At 40.0% G+C, this 24,439-nt stretch overlaps 1 pseudogene; it reads right to left on the reverse strand.

Annotated features, from left to right (window-relative positions):
- Positions 1-7,117: 7,117 nt before the first annotated feature.
- On the reverse strand, positions 7,118-24,152 carry LOC121818519 (male-specific lethal 3 homolog; annotated as a pseudogene).
- Positions 24,153-24,439: the final 287 nt, after the last annotated feature.

Genomic DNA, 24,439 nt, shown 5'->3' on the forward strand with positions numbered 1-24,439 from the left:
TTTGAGCAATAAGTTCCCCAGCTAACAATGAAAGCGTGGTAGAAGTAGAGACCATAATTAAAATTTCCCCAACATAGTCAGAGTCTATTACCCCAGGAATTATGGTTAAACCTCTCAAAGCCGCGCTGCTACGGCCTAATATCAAGCCAAAAGTGCCTTTAGGCAGTGGTCTAAATACATTTGTTTTTAATTTATAAATGCCTCCCCCTGGTGACAAAAGAACATTATCAGCTAGTGGCAAATCAGCAGCAGCACTCCCTGAAGTAGCAGACCGTAAGTCTGAAATCATCATCTGAGGTCTTTTTAATGGGGCATCGACTCGTAACAGTTGTTGGGAGGGAATAGGTTGGGGCAGATGGGATGGGAGGAGGGCAAGGAAGAGGTCTCCGGTATTGTTTTTGGGCCCCAAGGACTTAGGCCTGCAGGATGGTTTCCCGGTATCGGGTTGCCCATTTTGTCTGTTTTAGACCTGCATTCATTAGTCTAGTGAAACCCCTTCCCGCACCGACGGCAAAGTCTAGGAGGAGTCTTATTTTTTCCCAGCAAGAGATCTGTCTTTAGGAATTGCACCTTGATCAGCTTTTAATTTTCGACACTCTCTTTTCATATGGCCAGGTTTTCCACAATGAAAGCAGTTACTTCCCTTTGGTGGTCTCATGACTTTGGCCAAGGCTGTAGCAAAGACATTAGCCTGATGTTTAGTCCCTCCTATTCCCGAGCAGGCTCTGATATATTTAGCTATAGATGCACCCCATCTCTTTAAAGGTCCCAGTATACGCTTGCATTCAAGATTTGCATTTTCAAATGCTAAAGTTTGTAATAATATCTCTGAAATCTCATCCCTCCCTACAGCCCGTTCTACAGCTAACCTCAATCTTGCTAGAAAATCAGTATCAGGCTCATTGGGGCCATGCATTGTTTTAACAAAGGAGGGCTGGGCGTGGCCAGTAGGCACCACATGGCACCATGCTCGTAAAAAGACCTGGTGGATTTGTTGTAAGTCCTGATCGGAGTATTGAACCTGTTTTTTTAAAGCCTGATATTGGCCCTCTCCCATTAGCTTGTCTTCGAGAGGATCAGGAGGATTCTGTCCCTCATTAATCTGAGCCTGCTTTTTAGCTTCTTCTTCCCACCAGCTACGAAGTTGCAACCATTGAGAGCCCTCCAAGACAGCTTGGGCAATATATTCCCAATCTAATGGAATGATTAATTTGCCTTTTCCTAATGATTCCAACATAGCCAAACAAAGGGAGATTGAGGACCGTACTGCGCTACTGCAGCTTTAAGATCTTTAAAAAATTTATATTCCAAAGGAGCATATTGAACATTTATCACATTGCCATCCTGCTGTCTCTGGATGGGAAACAATTGTGGAGGATCGATAAACCCACCAGGGGGAGCAGGCAAGTCATCATCATGAAGCATAGACAAAGGAAAGGAGAACTGACAATGTTCCCTGCCCACGTGGGGCTGATTAACTGCAGTGGGGAAGAGAGAAGCACAAGGAGGAGCAGAGGGTATAGATTTTTTCTCCTCCTTACGGGATTTCCACCATTCCCGGAATAGATGGGTCATTTTTTTAATCTCTTTGCCCTCCTCTGACAAAACCGAAGAAGCCTCTGAATCTGATTTTGAATTGTCAGACGTTTCACCATTTACAGGAGGAGGCTCATTTGTATCCTTGCCTTCAGGCGATGCAGAAGCCCCACCAACGTCTGACACATCCTCATAAATTATTTCTCCCCTCCTTGAAGCATTAGATTTAGTTTCATTATCAGTAGAGAGCAAGGTCAAAGCCTGTGTTATAGCACTACACAAAGTCCATAACTTTAAAGGGATCACATTACCCTTCTGATGTTGCTTTTTCAATTCCTTTTGAATTATTTTCCATTCCTTCAAGTTTAACTGTAACTTAGTTTGATATTGAAACCAATGACAATGCTGCTCCACCAAGCGAAAGAGCTCACTCAACCGACGAGTCGAGGCTTTAACACCTATGGAGTGAAGTCCTTGGACTAACTCCATGTATTGTGCCCGTAATGATGATGAGGAATTCCCCATGATTTTTTAAAAGCTCCCCTCTGCTAGGGTGAGGAATTCCCCATGATTTTCCCGAAAGTTCCCCTGCTATGGATTTAAAATCGCCCCGGGATTACTCACCCTTTCGGTTTCACTCGAGCCCCACATTGGGTGCCAGATGTTGGAGATTATGAGTGAAATGACATAAAACAAGACACACACAAAAGACGCACACTCTGGCCGGAGGAACAGAACTGGGCACAAAACTAATTGCTGTTTATTATAAAAGCCCCCTAAGCAGAATTCCAGACTGCATGAATAAGCCTTTTCAGCGCAGCACAGGTGCATACATGTTATCGTATAGCAAAGGGGAGTGAAATCCCTGTCTACTGCAGAGTCTGCCCAAAGCCCTCATCTCCTTATCTCAAGAAGGGAATGCTCCCTTGTTTGCAAGGGGCCATTAAACTCAGGCTGTGTCCAGATTCTTTGGCAGAACGCCTCGTTTGCAAGGACGCTCAGCCCGAGCAGAGAGACCCGTTTGCAGGCACATCTCTGCTATCTTATTAACCCTTCAAACCCAGAACTTTCATACAAATACTATAATGAGTAAAAAATTGTAAGTATACATGCTGAAAATATAATGACCTCTTCATAAAAGCACAAGAATTTCATGAGAACATGGAAAAATACAGGAAGAAAGTAGTCTACTTATTTAAGGACTGTCGCTGGATTTGTATTAGGCTTCGATGAGTTTAAGCCTGAATTCACAGGCAAGCATTTATTGCTAAATAAAGATTGTGGAAGTTCTACACAGAGCCTGATCTATGATTCCATAAATGTTGGTAGTTTTTCTTCATTTGTCTTCTTTTTTTGACTCTTTTTGTTGGCAGATCTTCACTTACTAAAAATAATGATTCATATATAAGTAAGACACTTTATTCCAGTAAGTTATTTGTTTCGATAAAATTCAGTAATAGCTACTTCCTCTTAAACCAGAGTAATGCCAGCAGTACATTACAGAGATACCTGTTCTCAGCTGTGCTCTTTGGATTCTAATCGGTTGTTACCACAGAGGAGGTAAAAAGTTTCTTTGGTGCAGTCATGATTTTTATTCTGATTTACTGTCAGCCCTCTCAAACACTGTGTGGTTCTATTTTAAATTAGAGGTACTCAAGAAACAAGAAAAAAGTCAAATAAATAACCTAACTCTACAACTAAAGCAACTAGAAAAGGAAGAGTTGGAGAACCCCAGAGTTAGTAGAAGGAAAGAAATCTTAAAAATTAGCAGAAATAAATGCAAAAGAAACAAAAGAGACCATAAAAAGCTGGTTCTTTGAAAGGATAAATAAAATTGACAAACCATTAGCCAGACTCATCAAGAAGCAAAGAGAGAAAAATCAAATCAATAAAATTAGAAATGAAAATGGAGAGATCACAACAGACAACACAGAAATACAAAGGATCATAAGAGACTACTATCAGCAGTTGTATGCCAATAAAATGGACAACGTGGAAGAAATGGACAAATTCTTAGAAAAGTACAATTTTCCAAAACTGAACCAGGAAGAAATAGAAAATCTTAACAGACCCATCACAAGCACGAAATTGATACTGTAATCAGAAATCTTCCAGCAAACAAAAGCCCAGGTCCAGATGGCTTCACAGCTGAATTCTACCAAAAATTTCGAGAAGAGCTAACACCTATCCTCCTCAAACTCTTCCAGAAAATTGCAGAGGAAGGTAAACTTCCAAACTCATTCTATGAGGCCACCATCACCCTAATACCAAAACCTGACAAAGATGTAACTACAGGCCAATATCTCTGATGAACATAGATGCAAAAATCCTCAACAAAATTCTAGCAATCAGAATCCAACAACACATTAAAAAGATCATACACCATGACCAAGTGGGCTTTATCCCAGGGATGCAAGGATTCTTCAATATCCGCAAATCAATCAATGTAATTCACCACATTAACAAATTATCTCAATAGATGCAGAGAAGGCCTTTGACAAAATTCAACATCCATTTATGATAAAAACTCCAGAAAGCAGGAATAGAAGGAACATACCTCAACATAATAAAAGCTATCTACGACAAACCCACAGCAAACATTATCCTCAATGGTGAAAAATTGAAAGCATTTCCCTAAAGTCAGGAACAAGACAAGGGTGTCCACTTTCACTGCTACTATTCAACATAGTTCTGGAAGTTTTGGCCACAGCAATCAGAGCAGAAAAAGAAATAAAAGGAATCCAAATTGGAAAAGAAGTAAAACTCTCACTGTTTGCAGATGACATGATCCTCTACATGGAAAACCCTAAAGACTCCACCAGAAAATTACTAGAGCTAATCAATGAATATAGTAAAGTTGCAGGATATGAAATCCCTTGCATTCCTATACACGAATAATGAGAAAGTAGAAAAGAAATTAAGGAAACAATTCCATTCACCATCGCAATGAAAAGAATAAAATACTTAGGAATATATCTACCTAAAGAAACTAAAGACCTATATATAGAAAACTATAAAACACTGATGAAAGAAATCAAAGAGGACACTAATAGATGGAGAAATATACCATGTTCATGGATTGGAAGAATCAATATAGTGAAAATGAGTATACTACCCAAAGCAATTTACAAATTCAATGCAATCCCTATCAAGCTACCAGCCACATTTTCATGAACTAGAACAATAATCTCAAGATTTGTATGGAAATACAAAACACCTCGAATAGCCAAAGCAATCTTGAGAAAGAAGAATGGAACTGGAGGAATCAACTTGCCTGACTTCAGGCTCTACTACAAAGCCACAGTCATCAAGACAGTATGGTACTGGCACAAAGACAGACATATAGATCAATGGAACAAAATAGAAAGCCCAGAGATAAATCCACACACATATGGACACCTTATCTTTGACAAAGGAGGCAAGAATATACAATGGAGTAAGATAACTTTTAACAAGTGGTGCTGGGAAAACTGGTCAACCACTTGTAAAAGAATGAAACTAGATCACTTTCTAACACCGTACACAAAAATAAACTCAAAATGGATTAAAGATCTAAATGTAAGATCAGAAACTATAAAACTCCTAGAGGAGAACATAGGCAAAACACTCTCAGACATAAATCACAGCAGGATCCTCTATGATCCACCTCCCAGAATGCTGGAAATAAAAGCAAAAATAAACAAATGGGATCTAATTAAAATTAAAAGCTTCTGCACAACAAAGGAAAATATAAGCAAGGTGAAAAGACAGCCTTCTGAATGGGAGAAAATAATAGCAAATGAAGCAACTGACAAACAACTAATCTCAAAAATATACAAGCAACTTATGCAGCTCAATTCCAGAAAAATAAACGACCCAATCAAAAATGGGCCAAAGAACTAAATAGACATTTCTCCAAAGAAGACATACGGATGGCTAACAAACACATGAAAAGATGCTCAACATCACCCATTATTAGAGAAATGCAAATCAAAACCACAATGAGGTACCACTTCACACCAGTCAGAATGGCTGCGATCCAAAAATCTGCAAGCAATAAATGCTGGAGAGGGTGTGGAGAAAAGGGAACCCTCCTACACTGTTGGTGGGAATGCAAACTAGTACAGCCACTATGGAGAACAGTGTGGAGATTCCTTAAAAATTGCAAATAGAACTACCTTATGACCCAGCAATCCCACTGGGCATACACACCGAGGAAACCAGAATTGAAAGAGACACATGTACCCCAATGTTCATCGCAGCACTGTTTATAATAGCCAGGACATGGAAACAACCTAGATGTCCATCAGCAGATGAATGGATAAGAAAGCTGTGGTACATATACACAATGGAGTATTACTCAGCCGTGAAAAAGAATTCATTTGAATCAGTTCTGATGAGATGGATGAAACTGGAGCCGATTATACAGAGTGAAGTAAGCCAGAAAGAAAACACCAATACAGTATACTAACACATATATATGGAATTTAAGAAGATGGCAATGACGACCCTGTATGCAAGACAGGAAAGAGACACAGATGTGTATAACGGACTTTTGGACTCAGAGGGAGAGGGAGAGGGTGGGATGATTTGGGAGAATGACATTCTAACATGTATACTATCATGTGAATTGAATCGCCAGTCTATGTCTGACGCAGGATGCAGCATGCTTGGGGCTGGTGCATGGGGATGACCCAGAAAGATGTTCTGGGGAGGAGGTGGAGGGGGTTCATGTTTGGAAGAATTAAAGATTTTAAAATTTAAAAAATAAAAACTAAAATTAAAAAAATAAATAAATAAATTAGAGGTAAAATTTGGCCTATTTATATTAAACAAAGTGTATAATTGCTTTGTTTTTCCCCCTTGAAAACAATTTTATATTCATTTCTGATTTATTTGCAAGCATAATATTATAGATTTGCAGAGCTCAGCTTTAGTAATTTTTTAATTCTCTAATCAGAGAGACATTTTCTTTTTTTTTTTTTCCTTTCCAATAAGACGGGCAATGATTTATTTGAAATGGCCAAAAATAACATTTTACAGAAAAGGAACCATAATATTACACAATCAAGTGTAGCTACAAAATCTTAGACATTCAGGCAAACCTTTATTTAGATCACCAAAACAAGGCTTTATAGAAAAAGAACTGTAACAAGCAAATGTATAGCTGCAAATTTTCTTTTGTGAGTAATATCAATTCCCTTTAAAATATTCGGGGACTATTTTGAAGTATCCAAGCAAAACTAAAAATTTGTGGGACGGAGTTGCTCAGCCTCATCACAAGAATGAAAAGTTTGCAAAACGATTTTGTTTAATGCTAACAAATAACTAAAAGACATGGTCACTGCTAACAAGCACCTTTGTCTACTGAAACAGCCCAACCTAAGCACATGTTTATGAAAGATTCATTGTGAGCATAGATGCTGTTTTCCTGCCATCACAGATCACATGTATGGTGGCAAGGGTTGGATGTTGGAAACCATCGAGGCACCCAGGAGGTAATCCTTAACAGAAATAACTACAGTAGATAAGCAACTCAAACAAATAGACCCGCTTTTGCCAGAGCCCCCCAGGGTGTCACATTTGCTTTCTGTGTAAAGAAGGTCCACCGACTCCGTAGTTCTGTACTGGGAACCAAGAGATAGATAAAGAAGCTGTTCTTCTAGGACCATCAAAACCTTAATAAATCACCCTGGGGTTCTTCGTGCTGTAGTGCACTTCACAGGCAGCAACACAGGCAGACTCTGGGAAGAAGTCATCACGGTACTCTGCTAAAAACCTCAGAAAGAGATCAAAGTGCTTCAGTAAAGCCTTCAGTTTCTTCGCAGAAAAGGACATCTTTCCAAGGATTTCAGGAAGTTTCACAAACAAACGCAGCAAGTGTTGCGCCCCATAAATGTAAGAGGGTGGAGGTGGTTGGTCACCTGGAGGATAACTATCAAGTACAAGTTTCCAGGAGAGGACCTCATTTATTTCTTTGGTTCTTCTGCCTTCAAAGCCAGCAAACACTGCACTCCCTTCCTTGCTAGGGGTCAGAGGAACAGGCGAGGATGATCTGCTATGAACAGATGTCTTCTCTTCCATGTACAGGAACAGCTTGGGCATGCTAGCGGGCATGTCCTGCTGCTGTCGCTTGGGCTGAGGCGAGGCGCTGCTCTCGGACAGCCCGTCACAACTGGCAGAGTGGCGTGTGGCCCGCCTCAGAGACTGTAACGCTTCCGGCTTGGCTTTGCGCCTTTTGGGCGTGGTTGGTTTGCCTGAGGTTGGCTGACTCTCTGTAGACTGTGGTGTGGATGGATTCAACAAAGGTGGACTTGGAGAGAGCTCCTCCTGGTTCCTCTTATTGTTTGTGGTACTTTCCGTAATCCGAAGAAACAGTTTGGACGAAGTCACCTTTTTATACTGAACTTGTTCGTATGGATAGAGCAAAACCAATGGGAGAGTGTAATCAAAGGTTATTCTTAATCCATCCACCATCTCCTTACAAAGGTCAACGTTCTTTTCTGCTGGGAATGAATGCTGCACCATTCATGTTGGCGTGTGGCATAGCATGATAGTGACGAGGCCTCTCATTGGCCTCTCAAGCCTGCGTTGATAGCAAAATGCTTCACAGAAGATTCCAAAATAGTTATGATGTTGGTCTGGCACGGAACTTTCACTAACCATTTCCTCCTGTTGATATAGTAACAATCATCCTCAAGCTTCTTCTTCAGAACTTCAGGGATTTCTATAGTTACTGTTCTTTCTTCCATTTCCTTTTTTGCTTGCAGCCCTGGTCTTTCCTTCACTTCCGACTTTTTTCAATATCTTTTTCTTGCCTTATTTTCCTGTCCTTTTCTTCACTGTCAGAGGGACTGTTTATTGAGTTTTCTTCGTTTTCATCTTTCTCATCAGCAGGGAGGCTTTTTAAGACAGAGTCCACCCCAGGCAACCTGCCGCACTTCCTCTTTCTTCCTGTGCTTCTCAGGCGAGCTACAGCCTTTGGGGCCAATTTCCGCTGTAATCTCCGATTTTCATCGGCGTCACGGACACGATCCTCTGCTGCTCATCTATCCCAACTTCTGTTCCGACCATTAAAATGGATCAGATATTACGGGATCTTTCTGCCTTTTTCGTCTTTCCTAACAAAACATGGACAATTTTGGCATCATAGAGCACTCACGCCTTGGTGGGGTCAAACTCGAAGCAAGGCGCTTTCTCCCCTGAGCAGGCGAGAGAAGGCCGCGCTCCTCGCTCTTCTCTTGGTGGAGTGGAGCGTGCGCAGTGGGGGAGCGGAGGTCCAGGGAGACATTTTTTTTTTTTAATGCATATATATATGGAATTTATTTTTTGAATTTATTTATTTTTTAATTAAAGGATAATCACTTTACAAAATTTTGTTGTTTCTGTCAAGCCATAGGTATACATACATCCTCCTCTTGAACCTCCCTCCCCATCCCACCAATTACTTTTATTATCATTTTTTTAAATTTTAAAATCTTAATTCTTACATGCGTTCCCAAACATGAACCCCCCTCCCACCTCCCTCCCCATAACATCTCTCTAGGTCATCCCCATGCACCAGCCCCAAGCATGCTGTATCCTGCGTCAGACATAGACTGGCGATTCAATTCTTACATGATAGTATACATGTTAGAATGCCATTCTCCCAAATCATCCCACCTCTCCTCTGAGTAGGGAGACATTTTCTAATGTTTATATCTAGAGAATGGAGAAGTTACTAAATGTAACTTTGACAGACTTATAATTCTGTGCTAGTAAACAAATTGAAAATGAATGTAAAATTGTTTTCCAGAAAAAAAAGTTTTGTGTAACAACAGCAACAAAAATTCATGTTTAACTCGTGACAGCTAACCAGATGGGCATGTTTCATTCTTTCAGAAACTGGTCTTGAGATAAGAATTTGGTTTTTATAAAGGCTCTAGTAAAATGTTTTAGTAATAATCATACATCCTCCATTTATATGAAGTCAATACCATAAACAATTGATTTGATGTATTAAATATTAAAATATTTTAATGAAACAAGAAACACGAATGATGTTAAAATCACTGATAAAAATATTTACAAAAATACAGTTTTCACAATAATGAATAATTATTTTTGAGAAGATGTTTCATTTTTACCTTCCTAAGCTAAACTTGGGGTAAAATATTTCTTTTTTATTTCCTTTTTTTTTTTTTTTTCAAGAGATGCCTTGATATAATGAAATGCCAGGTTTGGTGAGGAAGAGGGGACATAACACTGAGTATCAATTTCAGCTCCCACAACTCATTAGCTCTGTGACTCTGGGCAAGTCACTTACCCTACATGCAGCCTTGTAGGGTTACTCGCTTATAAAACTGGGGTGATAATAGCTACCTTATTAACTAAATACATAGATGTGGAATTGCTAGGTCCTATGATAAGCATATGTTTAAGATGATAAGAAATTGCCAAATTATTTTCCAAAATAGTTTTTACTGTACCTAATTTTTAAAGGAAGAAAAGACTGCCTCTTTGAATTCTATATATCCACTAGCTTAGAGAATCAAGTAACTTTTCCATCAGTGCAGGAACTGTCCAGGTAGTGCACGGAGAGTATGAATGGAGCAGGTATACAGGAAACCTGGCTTGGAAAATTGCCCATTCCATCTCACTGCTGAGTCTGATCTCCTGTACCCCTCAAAAACACAGGCTTCTTCAGGCTTTAGGCCCTTTTCTGCTCTAGTTATAGAACCATAGATAGAAGCAGGAAGAGCTTAAGCTATTTCAAGGAAACTTTGATATGACTCTGTACTTATGGATCTCTGGTTGGCCATACAGGTCACCCAGCTGCCAACTCAACCTGGGGTTTATCAGTTCAGCATTGACCAGTGGATGCCATTATTCTCTGAGGTTCATTTTGTGCTGTTAGTGGCCCCTGAGTCATAAAGCTGAGCCTTCAGCATTGATTCCATTCCAAGTTCCTTGCTCTGCCTTCCCATTAATATCCCCTTGGGAGATCTGAGGTTCCTCTTATCATTATTATTAGTCTAGTCTGCCTAAAAACTGTACCTGAGCACTAACGTTCACTCTTCCTGTTTCACCCTAATGGGCAGAACTGGGACTGACCCCAACCCTCAGTTTCTGTGCCAAGACTTTCTACAGTCAAACTGTTATGTTCTCTAGAAATTCATCAGTGAGAAACTACCCCAAGGGAAGTAGTTAGAGGTTGTAAGGTGTTAAATATTTTTCTTTCTTTTTAAGTGTAACAAATATAAAGCAAGGGCTATTTTCCTTTTATTATTTGTACTGCATATACCGATTGATTCTGAAACTTTGGGCAGAAATTTTTTAAAGATCATGGATATGAAATAAGGGTGTATCTGTGTTGGTTCAAAACCTTAGGAGTTCCCTAGGTGAAATCTGAAACTGGCTCCTGGACATGGAGGGTGAGAGACCAAAGAGAGGCAGACCACTCCAAATTGGTAGGAGACCAGTTTAATTAGCATAGGACCTTCCAAATGAAGCTTGACTTGGGTGGCCATAGGAGGTAATCTCTGCATTTGCCTGCTGCTGCTGCTGCTGCTAAGTTGCTTCAGTCGTGTCCGACTCTGTGTGACCTAGTATCTTAAAAGTTGATATAGAGGAACTTCCCTGGTGGTCCAGTGGTTAAGACTCTGTGCTTCCAGTGCAGGGAGCATGGGTTCCATCCCTGGTCAAAGAACTAAGATCCCATGTGCTATAGGGCATGACCAAAAAATTTTTTAAATTAAAAAGAATATAGAGGCCTTAGTTGGGTTTAGTGTCCAGATGGTCTCAACAGTCCATTGATCTCTCAAATTTGTGTCCTTGAAAATGGCTCTAGCTATGGAAACAGTGAGCAGAATGTACATTCCAAGGCTGGGGAGGGGGTGGGGAGCTTCTGATTATCCAGACACAGCTTATGTAAGTGGTAGTCATGTCCTCTTGATGACTTCTTCCAACAGTCCAGTACCTCTGCTTATTGGTCTGCATGTAGCTACAAAGAAGAGATTTACAAGGGGAGTGGTATATACACCAAGGAGAAATAATAACATTGTCATGGACCCTAAAGCACTTTAGAAGATGAAAGGAATTCCTGAAATTTCCTGGTAGAATTGTATAAATGTTGAAATAAGATTCTTATGAAACTCATACAACATTCAATAACAACTCTAAAGATGCTCTAAAGCTGGATTTTTTTCTAGTTATATTGTGCAGCATAAAAAAATGTGGTTGTTTTCAGCCTCTTTATCTAAATTCTTCTGGCCTATTAACAATCCCAGGAAAAGAATCTGGAGATGTAGCATTCGATTGAGGTAATGAATGAGGAACATCGGTTGCTAAGAGCTGAACATAAAGTTTGGATATGAGGGATGGTGGTAATAACCCACAAGGAAAAGGGTTTACTATCAATTTCCTGAGACTTAGGGGATTATCCCTGACAATACTCCTAGAACATAAATAAAAACCTTTGCTTTAAAATATTAGATAAATTGTATTTTTACTTGTCTTTCTCCAAGTTACACCTGTTACCTGATAGTGACAATAATACTTTTGTTTGGTGCCTTTCTTTAAAAAAACACAGAGAAATGATCTGTTCCATGAAACTGCGTCCTTTAATTGTACACATTATTTTTTGAATGGGCTGTTAAGTAAAGGACATGAGCAGGTCATTTAAAAAACAAGCAGTAAAAGTGGTTAATAAGCATGTTAAAAATGTTCCCTCGTTAATATTCAAAGAAATGCAAGTTAAAATAATGGAATACAATTTTGCTGCTCAAATGGGTACTTTTAAAATTATTGCTTAAATTTTATGGATAGGGTTGCAAATCACATTTCTGGAGGGCAATTGATGCATATAATAGAAACTATAAAACTATTTTTAAATATTCTTATGTTCTGTGACAGCATTTCCACTTGGGGACTTTGCTACATTAAAGCTCTGTGATCACTGGAAGAAACCCTGATGAAGTCTATGGGCATCACAGAGTGTAAAGACTGGGAAACACTGCAGTTCTCTCCTGGGCTGTAGTCTTTTTGGCAGTGGTTCATTTTCTGTCAACCACATATTGCCAATCAATCTCCTAGGTCAGATTTGTTTGTAGGATTCTGGATTTGAAAGGGAATCTGGCTTTCTGCCTTGATGTGATTTCTCCCAACTTCATAGTAAAAGATCGATGAAGACCTAGACCCAGAAGATAAAGAAACAAACGTGACAGATAACATGAAGGTGAAAGTCGCTCAGTTGTGTCTGACTCTGAGTGACCCCATGATGTACAGTCCATGGAACCCTCCAGGTCAGAATACTGAAGTGGGTAGCCTTTCCCTTCTCCAGGGGATCTTCCCAACCCAGGGATCAAACCCAAGTCTCCTGGCAGGCTACAGCCATGGGATCACAGAGTCATACACGACTGAGCAACTCACAATTTCACTTTGCTTTCTTTTATCTTTGCTTTCATACCCAGATGACACAGATGGTTGTAGATGCAGTATTTACATAGATACAGACAGATGTATAATTACATCTATATTTCATATACATCTGGACTGGTATCTAAATAAATACTTACATTGAGTTGTGAAGCTTAAATAAATTGATGCTTGTGAAATGCTTTGCACTTGGCACATTGCCATCAGTCAATTCTAATTAGTGCAAGAGTCAAAGAGGACAAGTAGAGAGAGTCACACAAAAAAGAGAAACTGCTAATAAGTATAATAATATATTTGTGCAATATTTTAGTTCAGGCTGCTTTAACAAAATACCATAGGCTGGGACATTTATTTCTTGAAGTTCTGGTGGCTGGGAAGTTGAAGATGGTTGTTGTTCTGTTGTTCAGTCGTGTCTGACTCTTCACAACTCCATGGACTGCAGCATGCCAGGCCTCCCTGTCCTCCAATATCTCCCAGAGTTCACTCAAGGTCATGTCCATTGAATCTGTGATCCATCTTGTCCTCTGTCGCCCTCTTCTCCTTTTGCCTTCAGTCTTTCCCAGCATCAGGGTCTTTGCACTGAGTTGGCTCTTTGCATCAGGTGGCCAAAGTTTTGAAGCTTCAACTTCAGCATTAGTCCTTCCAGCGAGTATTCAGTGTTGATTTCCTTTAGGATTGACTGGTTTGATCTTGCTGTCCAAGGGACTTTCTAACACCACAGTTCAAACACATCAATTCTTTGGCGCTTAGCCTTTTTTATAGTTCAGCTCTCGCATCCAGATATGACTACTGGAAAAACCATAATTCTGACTATTCAGATCTTTGTTGGCAAAGTGATATCTTTGCTTTTTATTATGCTGTTTAGGTTTGTCATAGCTTTCCTTCCAAGAGACAAGCATCTTCTAATTTCATGGCTGCAGTCACCATCCACAGTGATTTTGGAACCCCCCAAAAGAAAATCTGTTACTGCTTCTACTTTTTCCCCTTCTATTTGCCATGAAGTGATGGGACTGGATGCCATCATGATCTTAGTTTTTTTTTTTTTAGTTTTTTTAATGTTGAATTTTAAGCCAGCTTTTCACTCTCCTCTTTCACCTTCATCAAGAGGCTCTTTAGTTCCTCTTTGCTTTCTGTCATAAGGGTGGTGTCATCTGCACATCTAGGGTGCTGGCAAATTTTGTTGCTAGTGAAGGCCCTCTTTCTGGTTGGCAGACAGCCACCTTCTAGCAGTAGCCTAACATGGCACAAAGAGAGCTCAGCTCTCTTGGGACTCTTCTTCTGAACACTAACCCCATCAAGAGGGCTCTACTCTCCTCACCTAATGATATCCCCAAAATGCCACCTCCAAATATCATCACACTGGGGATTAAGGTTTCAGCACTTGAATTTTGGGATACAAAATTTAGCCCACAACAGGTAAGGGAAAAGAATTGATGTTCTATTTAAGAGGTAATTAATAATTGATAAAACTTTTAAGTTAAAATGTTAATCCAACAGGCAGTTCCTGAATTATAACACTATGCTACTGCTACTGCTAAATCACTTCAGTTGTGTCCGACTCTTTGCTACCCCATAGATGGCAGCCCACCAGGCTCCCCCGTCCCTAGGATTCTTCAGGCAAGAACACTGGAGTGGGTTGCCATTTCCTTCTCCAATGCATGAAAGTGAAAAGTGAAAGTGAAGTAGCTCAGTCGTGTCCGACTTTGCGACCCCATGGACTGCAGCCTACCAGGCTCCTCTGCCCATGGGATTTTCCAGGCAAGAGTACTGGAGTGGGGTGCCATTGCCTTCTCCTCAAGGTGCAGCTATCACCTCAGAAAGTCATAAGATGTCAGGAGTACTGGAAAATCCCATGGACCAGGAACCTGGTAGGCTGCAGTCCATGCGATCTCGAAGAGTCAGACACGACTGAGCGACTTCACTTTCATTTTTCACACCCTCCTAAAAATCTCCCCCCAGTAGGTGGAGCCTGGTGTGTTGCTGTCTATGGGGTCGCACAGAGTCGGACACGACTGAAGCGACTTAGCAGCAGCAGCAGCAGCAGTACATTCTCTGTCCCTACCTTCTCAATCAGTGGAGCTCCTGATTCTGCTGCTCTGATACCTGCAGGAAAAATTCCTTGTCAGAAATGACAAGTCACTTATTCATGTTAGAATTTTATCTCTCATTAGAAGTGTGGCTCTGTTCTTTGCAGTTAGATCATTTCTCATAATGAACACGACTGAGTCAAAATGACATTCAGGAGATTTTGCTTCCCTGGTAGTTCACCTGGTAAAGAATCTGCCTGCAATGCAGGAGATCCAAGTTCAATTCCTGAGTCAGGAAGATCTGCTAGAGAAAGGATAGGGTACTCACTCCAGTGTTCTTGGGCTTTCCTGGTGGCTCAGAATCCACCTTCAGTTTGGGAGATCTGCTAAAGAATCTACCTTCAGTGTAGGCGACCTGGATTTGATCCACTGGTGAAGTGATAGGCTACCCTCTCCAGTATTCTTGGGCTTCCCTTGTGGCTCAGTTGGTAAAGAATCCGCCTGCAATGTGGGAGACCTGGGTTTGATCCCTGGGTTGGGAAGATCCCCTGGAGAAGGGAACTGCTACCCACTCCAGTATTCTGGCCTGGAGAATTGCATGGACGGAGGAGCCTGGCAGGCTACAGTCCATGGGTATAGTAATCTTTTTACTTGACTATTCTCTGAAAAGGAGAGACCACATCTGTTTCAGTCACTCACTCCATCATTGCAACAAATCTCTGATATAGGTATCTTTCACCTCTGCTTTGCTTTACAAAAAGCAGGAAACTGGTGCTTAAGGATTAAGTAACTTATTCTAGGATCACAGATGATCCTGGGAGTAACAGAACCTGGATTTAGGTGCAAGGCTCTCTCAAATCCCATTCATTGACTCCTTGAGGAAATAGACTACATAGTAGTAGATGACGTCATGAACTCACAAAAGCTTAAGACCAATAGCACTGGTTCCAACACTACTAGAGCTGGAATTTCACACATACTTTCAGGAAGACCTCACCTCAGGTGACATTTCATGCCATCGCTCAACACTGCCATGAAATCTCTTCTGCTGTGTCCACTCATGAATTCCATTCCATCAAGACTTGGGGTAAACTGTTAGGTCATATTTATCTCCCTATGTACATACTCTGTGTTGGCATCTAGATTTTTTAACTCCTGAAATTCTCTGTATTTGCATGAAATATATGTTTATGGATTGTGTGGTTTGAAATACAATGTAAGAGTAACTGCTCTGGAATAGACTAAGTAGAATTAGTGAAATAAACATGATAGATGAAGTAAACTTTAGAAAGAAAACCATCAACAATGATGACCAAACATATTAGGATATGAAAGTGAAGGTTGCTCTGTTGTGTCCAACTCTTTGCGACCCCATGGGCTATACTGTCCGTGGGATTCTCCAGGCCAGAATATTAGAGTGGGTAGACTTTCCCTTCTCCAGGGGATCTTCCCAACCCAGGGATCAAACCCAGGTCTCCTGCATTGCAGGCAGATTTTTTACTAGTGGGAAGTCCAAGAATACTGTATTGGGTAGCCTATCACTTCTCCAGCAGATGTTCCTGACCCAGGAATTGAACCTGGGTCTCCTGCATTACAGGCTGATTTTTTACCAGCTGAGCTATCAGGGAAGCCCTATTAGCATTTCCTTCTCCTATTAGAATATGAGGCATACCAATTCAATGCCCAAATCCCTGAGGCTCTGCTTCTAGTCTTTGGTTATTGTTGTCCTTATCTGGGGTCTGATACCTAGTAAGTACTCATGGATGTAAGCAGGGAATATCCTGTAGCTCAGATTCCTTGGAGCATAGCATACATAATAAAGCAACAAAAGAATATTTGAACTTTTAATGAATATGTTGAATTGAATAAAGCAACCCTAGCATCAACATTTTTGCCACCTTCATCTTAGAATCAAAAGATGATTATTAATAAAAGGGCATTCATAATGTGAAGATAATTTAATTATATGATAATTTAAGCATCAGAAAGTATCACAGGGACTTCCCTAGAGGTCCAGTGCTTAAGACTCCATGTTCCCATTGCAGGAGGCCAGGGTTCGATCTCTGACTAGGAAACTAAGATCCCACATGCTGCAACCACGCCATGTGTGCTGCAAGTAGCAAAGCCTGCACACTGTAAAGAAGACCCAGCACAGCCAACATAAATAAGTACATAAATAATTATTTTTAAAAAGGATTACATAGTCAAGCTATTGGGAAAGACTGAATTTCTAAAAATTTATTTTGTATTACTCTGAATGTTAGGAATATGCTTACTTTATAGAATAATATATTAAGAACAAGCATTTGCTAGGGAAACACACCATTTACTAGGGAAAATCTGAAAATTGACTGCCTACACTCTTTGGTGCTGCTCCATCCATACACATTCATTAAAATTCTTCCTTCAGTTTATTTTTAGCTCTTGACAATTGTTCTGCTTAATTAACTCAATCAATTATGGATTACTGCCAGTTATATTTGTGGAAACCATGGCAGTTTATTAACTCTCATAAATACCAAAAGATAACAGAAGCACCAGAGAACCGATAATTAAATACATCTTTTAATTTCTAGCTTATAAATAGGATTTAGCTTGTGTTAGCTTGCAGGTTGCTGTCCGTACGTAGCTCTGGAATAGCACCTTCCTGCCAGGTCTAGACTGTATGTGAACCCCAAGAAGAAGCTGTGAATTGTGGTTAAATTGACTCTGCTGTTCCCTCTACCACAGTGGGGTCAAACATTGATGCTTTATTGAAAACTATCAATGAGTAAAATTTTAAGATCCTTGGATAAAGTTTTTTTCTTAGTTTTTTAAAAGTTGCAGTATTGCCACAACCTAGAAGAGCATCTGGCACATAGTAGGTATTCAATAAATATTATTTGGGGATTGCCATTTCCTTCCCCAGTGGATCTTCCTGACCCAGGGATTGAACCCAGGTCTCCTGCATTGTAGACAGATGCTTTACTGTCTGAGCCACTGCCTTTAAACCTAGTAGACAAAGATATGCAAGTTGCTTTTAGTCCTGTTTTTGAGAGGGTGCTCATATTTTTCTTGGTCTCCAAATGCCACACATCAGAACATATTCATTGGAAGTATTTATCATCCAGTGAATAATAATAGTAATAATACAAGTGACTTAGTAATAGAAAGAAATTTATCATTCAACCTAAAAATAAAATCAAATAATAGAAAATTAATTTGGGTTTTTTTTTTAAATATTCTTTAAGCCACAGCTATCATGGGAAAAAAATTACTACCCTAGGCATTTTGTTTAGAAATATTAATTTCTTTTTCTCCCAGAATGAATTACTTTAAGTACCATAACAGATACATCTTCATTATCAGTAATGAAATGGTGATGCTTCTTTTTTTTTTTTTCAATTTGGCTTTTCATTTATTGATAATAAAGGGCCTATCTGCACCCACAGTGTGCTATTTGCAGAGTGCTTGCAAATAGCAGCCTGAAATCTGTCCCCTCTTGTCATGCATAAACAAAACATAGAAATTATAAAAATAACCCAGTAGTGTTTTTAGCTTAAAACTCCATAGTTTCAGACATAAGTTTTTCGAAAACAGCTTTAGCTTGTACTGGTGTTATGTCAGGGAGTTAAATCCCAAAATATTTTTAGTATACATACCATCTCCAAACCAGATTTGACATATTTTTTAGATTTATTTAGAATTTTATATTTACTTAGTATAATTTACAAAATTAGGCTTTGTCTTATACAATTTTTTCTGTATTTACTTTTAATTGAAGGATAATTGCTTTACACTGTTGTATTGGTTTCTGCCATACATCGACATGAATCAGCCATGGGTATACATATGTCCCGTCTCTCTTGAACCTCCCTCTCACCTCCCACCCCTTCCCCCTAATATATATAATTTATTTTATTTTTTCTTGTTAGTTATATATTTTATAAACACTGCTATTACTACTTTGTATGAAACAATGATGTTTCTTACTTTTCAATATACAGGGTATATGTCAGTACTCCTTGGAATTCTCTTTAAAAATCTAATAAATTTAAATTAAAAAAAAAGAATCTGCTGCCAGAATAGTCATGAAAGTCAAACACATGTTATATGCAAGAAACCAAACTACAAACTCACTGTGGGTTTACAGCAATGATTGGTTGAAAGTGTTTATTTTTTGTAGCAGCCTCTGTCAGTGCTTCACCCATTTCTAGTTACCATGGTGACTTAGTGGATGAGTTAAATGTGTGTCCTTAGACACAGAGTCTTAAATACAGAAAGAAGAAGACAGTCACACTCTTGGGTCCAAAAGGAAAAGCTTCTTTGTGTGTGTGTGTGTGTGTGTGTGTGTGTGTGTGTGTGTGTGTTTGTTCAGTCACATCTGACTCTTTGCAACCCTATAGACCATAGTTCGCCAGGCTCCCCTGTCCATGGAATTTTCCAGGCAAGAATACTGGAATGGGTTGCCGTTTCCTACTCTAGGGGAACTTCCTGACCCTAGGATCAAAATTTTCTCCCACATCTCCTGCATTGGCAGGTTAATTCTTCTTCTTCTTTTTTTTTTTTTTTAACTTTACAATATTGTATTGGTTTTGCCATACATCAACATGAATCTGCCAGTGGTGTACACGTGTTCCCCATCCTGAACCCCCTCCCACCACCCTCCCCGTATCATCCCTCTGGGTCATCCCAGTGCACCAGCCCCAAGCATCCTGTATCCTGCATCGAACCTGGGGCAGGTTAATTCTTTACCACTGAGCCACCTGGGAAGTCCTTCTTTAGGACTTCTTTAGGGACATTACATCTTTATTTAGGGAGTCTACTTATTGGGTACATGGATGTGGTTTCGGAATGTGATTAGAACGTTCCACTAACAATGTTTAAAGGACTTCTCTCTTTTCCAAGGTTGTTATATTACCCATTTATTTGCTATCTTGATCTTGCACCATTCGATTCAAACCTAGAACAATGTGTCTTAAATCAGAGAGGAGTTATCTCATGTCCTTGTGAACACAGCAGAGGCTTGAATCCTCAATTTAGACTCTTGAATTCTAGCTCTTAACCAGCACCAAACTTGACTAATGATTCAAAAACTCAGGGAAACATCAGGCACAAATAAATAGTCTTGGAAATGTCTGAGTGGTAACTCAGCAGAGCTTCCAAAAATGTCCCTGTTCTCCTGCAGTAGGATAAATTTTGGTTTTAGATTAAACAGACGAGTTTCCTTATAAGCAATCTCTGCAGTCATTCCCTGATATCTCATTTAGTAAAGAATCCGCCTACAATGCAGGCAACCTCGGTTCAATTCCTGGGTCAGGAAGATCCTCTGGAGAAGTGATAGGCTACCCTATCCAGTATTCTTGGGCTTCCCTTGTGGCTCAGCTGGTAAAGAATCTGCGTGCAAGGGGGGAGACCTGGGTTTAATCCTCGGGTTGGGAAGATCCTCTGGAGAAGGGAAAGGCTACCCACTCCAGTTTGCTGGCCTGAAGAATTCCATGGACTCTATAGTCCACGGGGTCACAAAGAGTTGGACGTGACTGAGTGACTTTCACTTTCACTTTGACTGCAGACACTGTTCAAACAAAGGGTATAGTTTTGGTTATGAAACTTTTCTTCTACACACTCTGTTAATTACCTGTTGTATGATCATTTCTCATTTTGTAGCAAACCATCTCACCCATAAATCTGTAAATTTTAAGTTTATTTATAATAAATAGCATGCACAAGGTTTCCCTGGTGGCTCAGATGGTAAAGAATCCACCTGCGATGCAGGAGATGCAAGAGATGTGGGTTTGTTTCCCAGGTTGGGAAGATCCCTTGGAGGAGGGCATGGAGCCCCCTCCAGTATTCTTGCCTGAGAAATCCCATGGACAAAGGAGCCTGGTGGGCTACAATCCATGGGATAGCAAAAAGCTGGACGCAACTGAGTGAATAAGCATATACGTAGTATTTGTCCTCCTAACAACATTTTATAGGTATAGATTTCTCGCCATTATCTTTCCATTCCTAGTAAATACCATTTGTATGCTTACTGGGAAGTCTTGTCATTAATGCATGTGCCCCAGCAGGCCTGGGAGGCTCTATCCCTGCACATCCCCCAAAAGGCCAGTCTTCACGATTACCTTGACAGGCTCCTGGGAGATGAGTGCTGAATCTTGGCACTATTCTGCTGGATAAAGGTGTTGTATGTCTGAGACCTTGCTGATTTGACCAGATAGTTTATGCTAATGAAGGGCTCCATGTTTGACTATCTTGTTTTTGCTTGAGGTAGGGGACACTGGAGTGGGTGAGATCAGTAAAAGCCCTGGACACCAACACTTGGGTGTGCGTCCCAGGTGGCAGTATTTTTTTTTTTTTTTTTTTACGTGCATCTTTGCCAGGAGAATTAGACGGGTCTCTGCTACTCCACGGAGAGAAGACACCTGGTAACTTGTGCTTGGTTTCTCCTGAATTTTGCCCCATGTGCCTTTTCTGCATGTTGAATTTAGCCTGTATCCTTTCATTGTAACAAAATGTAAGCACCAGTGTAATAGCTTCTGTGTCCTAGGAAACCTAACAATTCATCCAGAGTAAAGATGGTGGGACCCCCAACATAGCATGTTCAACAAAGAGATCTGAGGGTTTTTCTCTCCTTCTGACAGAGAAAAGTATGCAGCCTTGCTGCTTACCTTTTCCTCTCCAGCATCTATAGATACAAATCTCCTTGATAATACACTTCCAGCCATTTATAATGCCACTCACTTTTTTACAGAGCTTTAAGCCTTAAGCTATAAAGGCTTACCTCATAGCTCAGTTGGTAAAGAATCTGCCTGCAGTGCGGAGACTTGGGATTGATCTCTGGGTTGGGAAGATCCGCTGGAGAAGGGATAGGCTACCCACTCCAGTATTCTTGGGATTCTCTGATGGCTCAGCTGATAAAGAATCTGCCTGCAATTCGGGAGACCTGGGTTCGATCCCTGGGTTTGGAAGATACCCTGGAGAAGGGAAAGGCTACCCACTCTAGTATTCAGCCTGGAAAATTCCATGGACTGTATAGTCTGTGGGGTCGCAAAGAGTCAGACACAACTGAGCGACTTTCACTTCACAAACCTTCATTAATTATCTCATAGAAAATAAAACTCTGTTTCAACAGGTCGTCAGTTAAATCATCTGGAAAATTAGTCTCTTTCTAAATCTCACACTAATTCCTTGAAGTATTTGACCTATTTTGTTTTGAAGATAAAATTATACTTGCTGCTTTTTGAGTGAGTGAGTGAAAGTGGCTCAGTTGTGTCCGACTCTTTGCGACCCCATGGACTGTACAGTCCATGGAATTGTCTAGGCCAGAATACTGGAGTGGGTAGCCTTTCCCTTCTCCAGGGGATCTTCCCAACCCAGGGATTGAACCCAGGTCTCCAACACTGCAGGCAGATTCTTTACCAGTTGAGCCATAAAGGAAGCCCTGCTGCTCTTTATAGCTTACTAAAATAAATATTATAGTGGTTATATATCCAGAGGTTAGTACAGTACTTATTTATTGCAAACAACAAAATATGAATTCTAACTAGTAAGGTTCAAATTCCTCAAAAGGTGAGTGGTAGAACTGAATTTGGGTTTCCCAGGTAGCACAGTATTAAAGAATACGCCTGCCAATTCAGAAGACTCAGGAGATTCGGGTTCAATCCCTGGGTTGGGAAGATCCCTTGGAGGTGTAAATTCCAACCCACTCCTGAAAAATTCCATGGACAGAGGAGCCTACGGTCCACGGGGTAGCAAAGAGTCAGACACGCACGACTGAGCAACTGAGCACACAAACTTATACACAGAATTGACTTCAGTAGATGTTTCTCTTTTGTAATATTATAATATCCTGGAAAGTGCCTGTCAAAAATATCTGCCCGATATTAGTCATCAGTACCTATCCTTGGGACCACCTAAAATGAAAGGCTATGTCTATTTACTCTGTGAAGGGATATTCTTTTATTTTCAAGAATGGCAGGAGCTATTTGAATTTCTTATTGGAGCCTATTTTTTCAGATGTCTAGTTTAACCTGGTAACCTAGTAAAAATAGTAAAATTACCCAGGTCACTAATAGATGATTCAGAGTAAATTATGTTAGTGGTTACTTTGGTATTAGGTTTATTACTTTATCTATAACTTTTCATACATATCCCATTGATTTAACTTAGGGAAAATTATTAGACCTGAAAAATTAGATAATAATTTTATCTAAAAGTTTTTCAAATCAGGTGAGCTAGGGTTCAATATATAATTGCTATATTAAGTTTCTTTAATTTCTAAAGCCTATTTATGTTTTATTGGAAATATGGTATATGTGTGTTAAAATTCAACTAATCCTCAAGATATTCTTTTATCAAAAGATATTTGATGTCTAGACAGATATCTCACTAGATATATTTGTATCTCTTGAAATTTTCTGTACAAGTAAAAAAGTTTTGTGGAGAGAATAAAAGCAAATTTCATAGTAGATCTTAATAAGTAGTTGAGAAGTGTCGATCTCATAGTTCTTGACTAGAAACCAACTAGATATATTTTTAAAAAATATTTATTTGGCTGAATAAGGTCTTAGTTGTCGTATGCAGGCTCTCCAGTTGGTGCCTAGGATAACTTGGCCTCCAGGCATGTGGGATCTTAGTTCCTGGACCAAGAATTGAACCCCTGTCCTCTGCTTTGGCAGGGGAGTCTTAACCACTGGACCACCAGGGAAGTCCACCAACTGGATATTGACACATAAGAGTCAGTAGCTCTAGTTTACCAGCACTATGCTCCTTTGTTAATTGTACTCCAAATGTCTGAAGGAGGCGTACAATAGGGTTATGCCATACTCTGATCTATTCTATGTGTGTGTGAGTTCTATTAGAAAATAATTTATATTCTCAAATACATTGAATTCCTTCAAGTAATTCATGTACACCTGGTCTTAGCTTCCACCTGTGTCTAGACTACCCCTAAATCTGTCTCCAGCTCTCATCTTAGCCCCATCCTCCAATTTCACATGCTCTTCAATCCCCAAATTCTTCCCCACCTGACACCTGTGTGTTCTAATGTTACCTGAAATATATCAAGAGGGAGGTCAAGATTAGCTTCTCTTCCTTCCTCAAACAGTACTTTCCTGCCTTTCCGTTATAGCCAACACTACTCTCATTCTTTCGGTCCCCAAGACTCACAGCATTTGGGACTTTTTTATCATCTCTTTTATCCTCCAGTGCCATTCAGTAACCAAGTCCTGCTAATATTTTCTTATTCATCTTCTCGTTCTTATCAACAAGGGCATTTACTTCCTGGTTCACATTTTCTCTCAGTTTTGCCCTTTCCCCTGCATTTCTCTGCTGGTTGTTTTCATCCTCAGGACTTTTAGCCACATTTCCACTTCCTTCTCTCAGTGATGCTCCAACTGGCTCTCCCCCATCTCCTTCTTTCTGCATGGACATTGCTCTCTGTTGTGAATGCCGTCTTCAGCATCCCTCCCCATTGCTGACTCACACGTAGCCACTCTTCG

This window comes from Ovis aries, chromosome 2 (assembly GCF_016772045.2).
Source record: "Ovis aries strain OAR_USU_Benz2616 breed Rambouillet chromosome 2, ARS-UI_Ramb_v3.0, whole genome shotgun sequence".
In the NCBI taxonomy this organism is placed as follows: domain Eukaryota; kingdom Metazoa; phylum Chordata; class Mammalia; order Artiodactyla; family Bovidae; genus Ovis; species Ovis aries.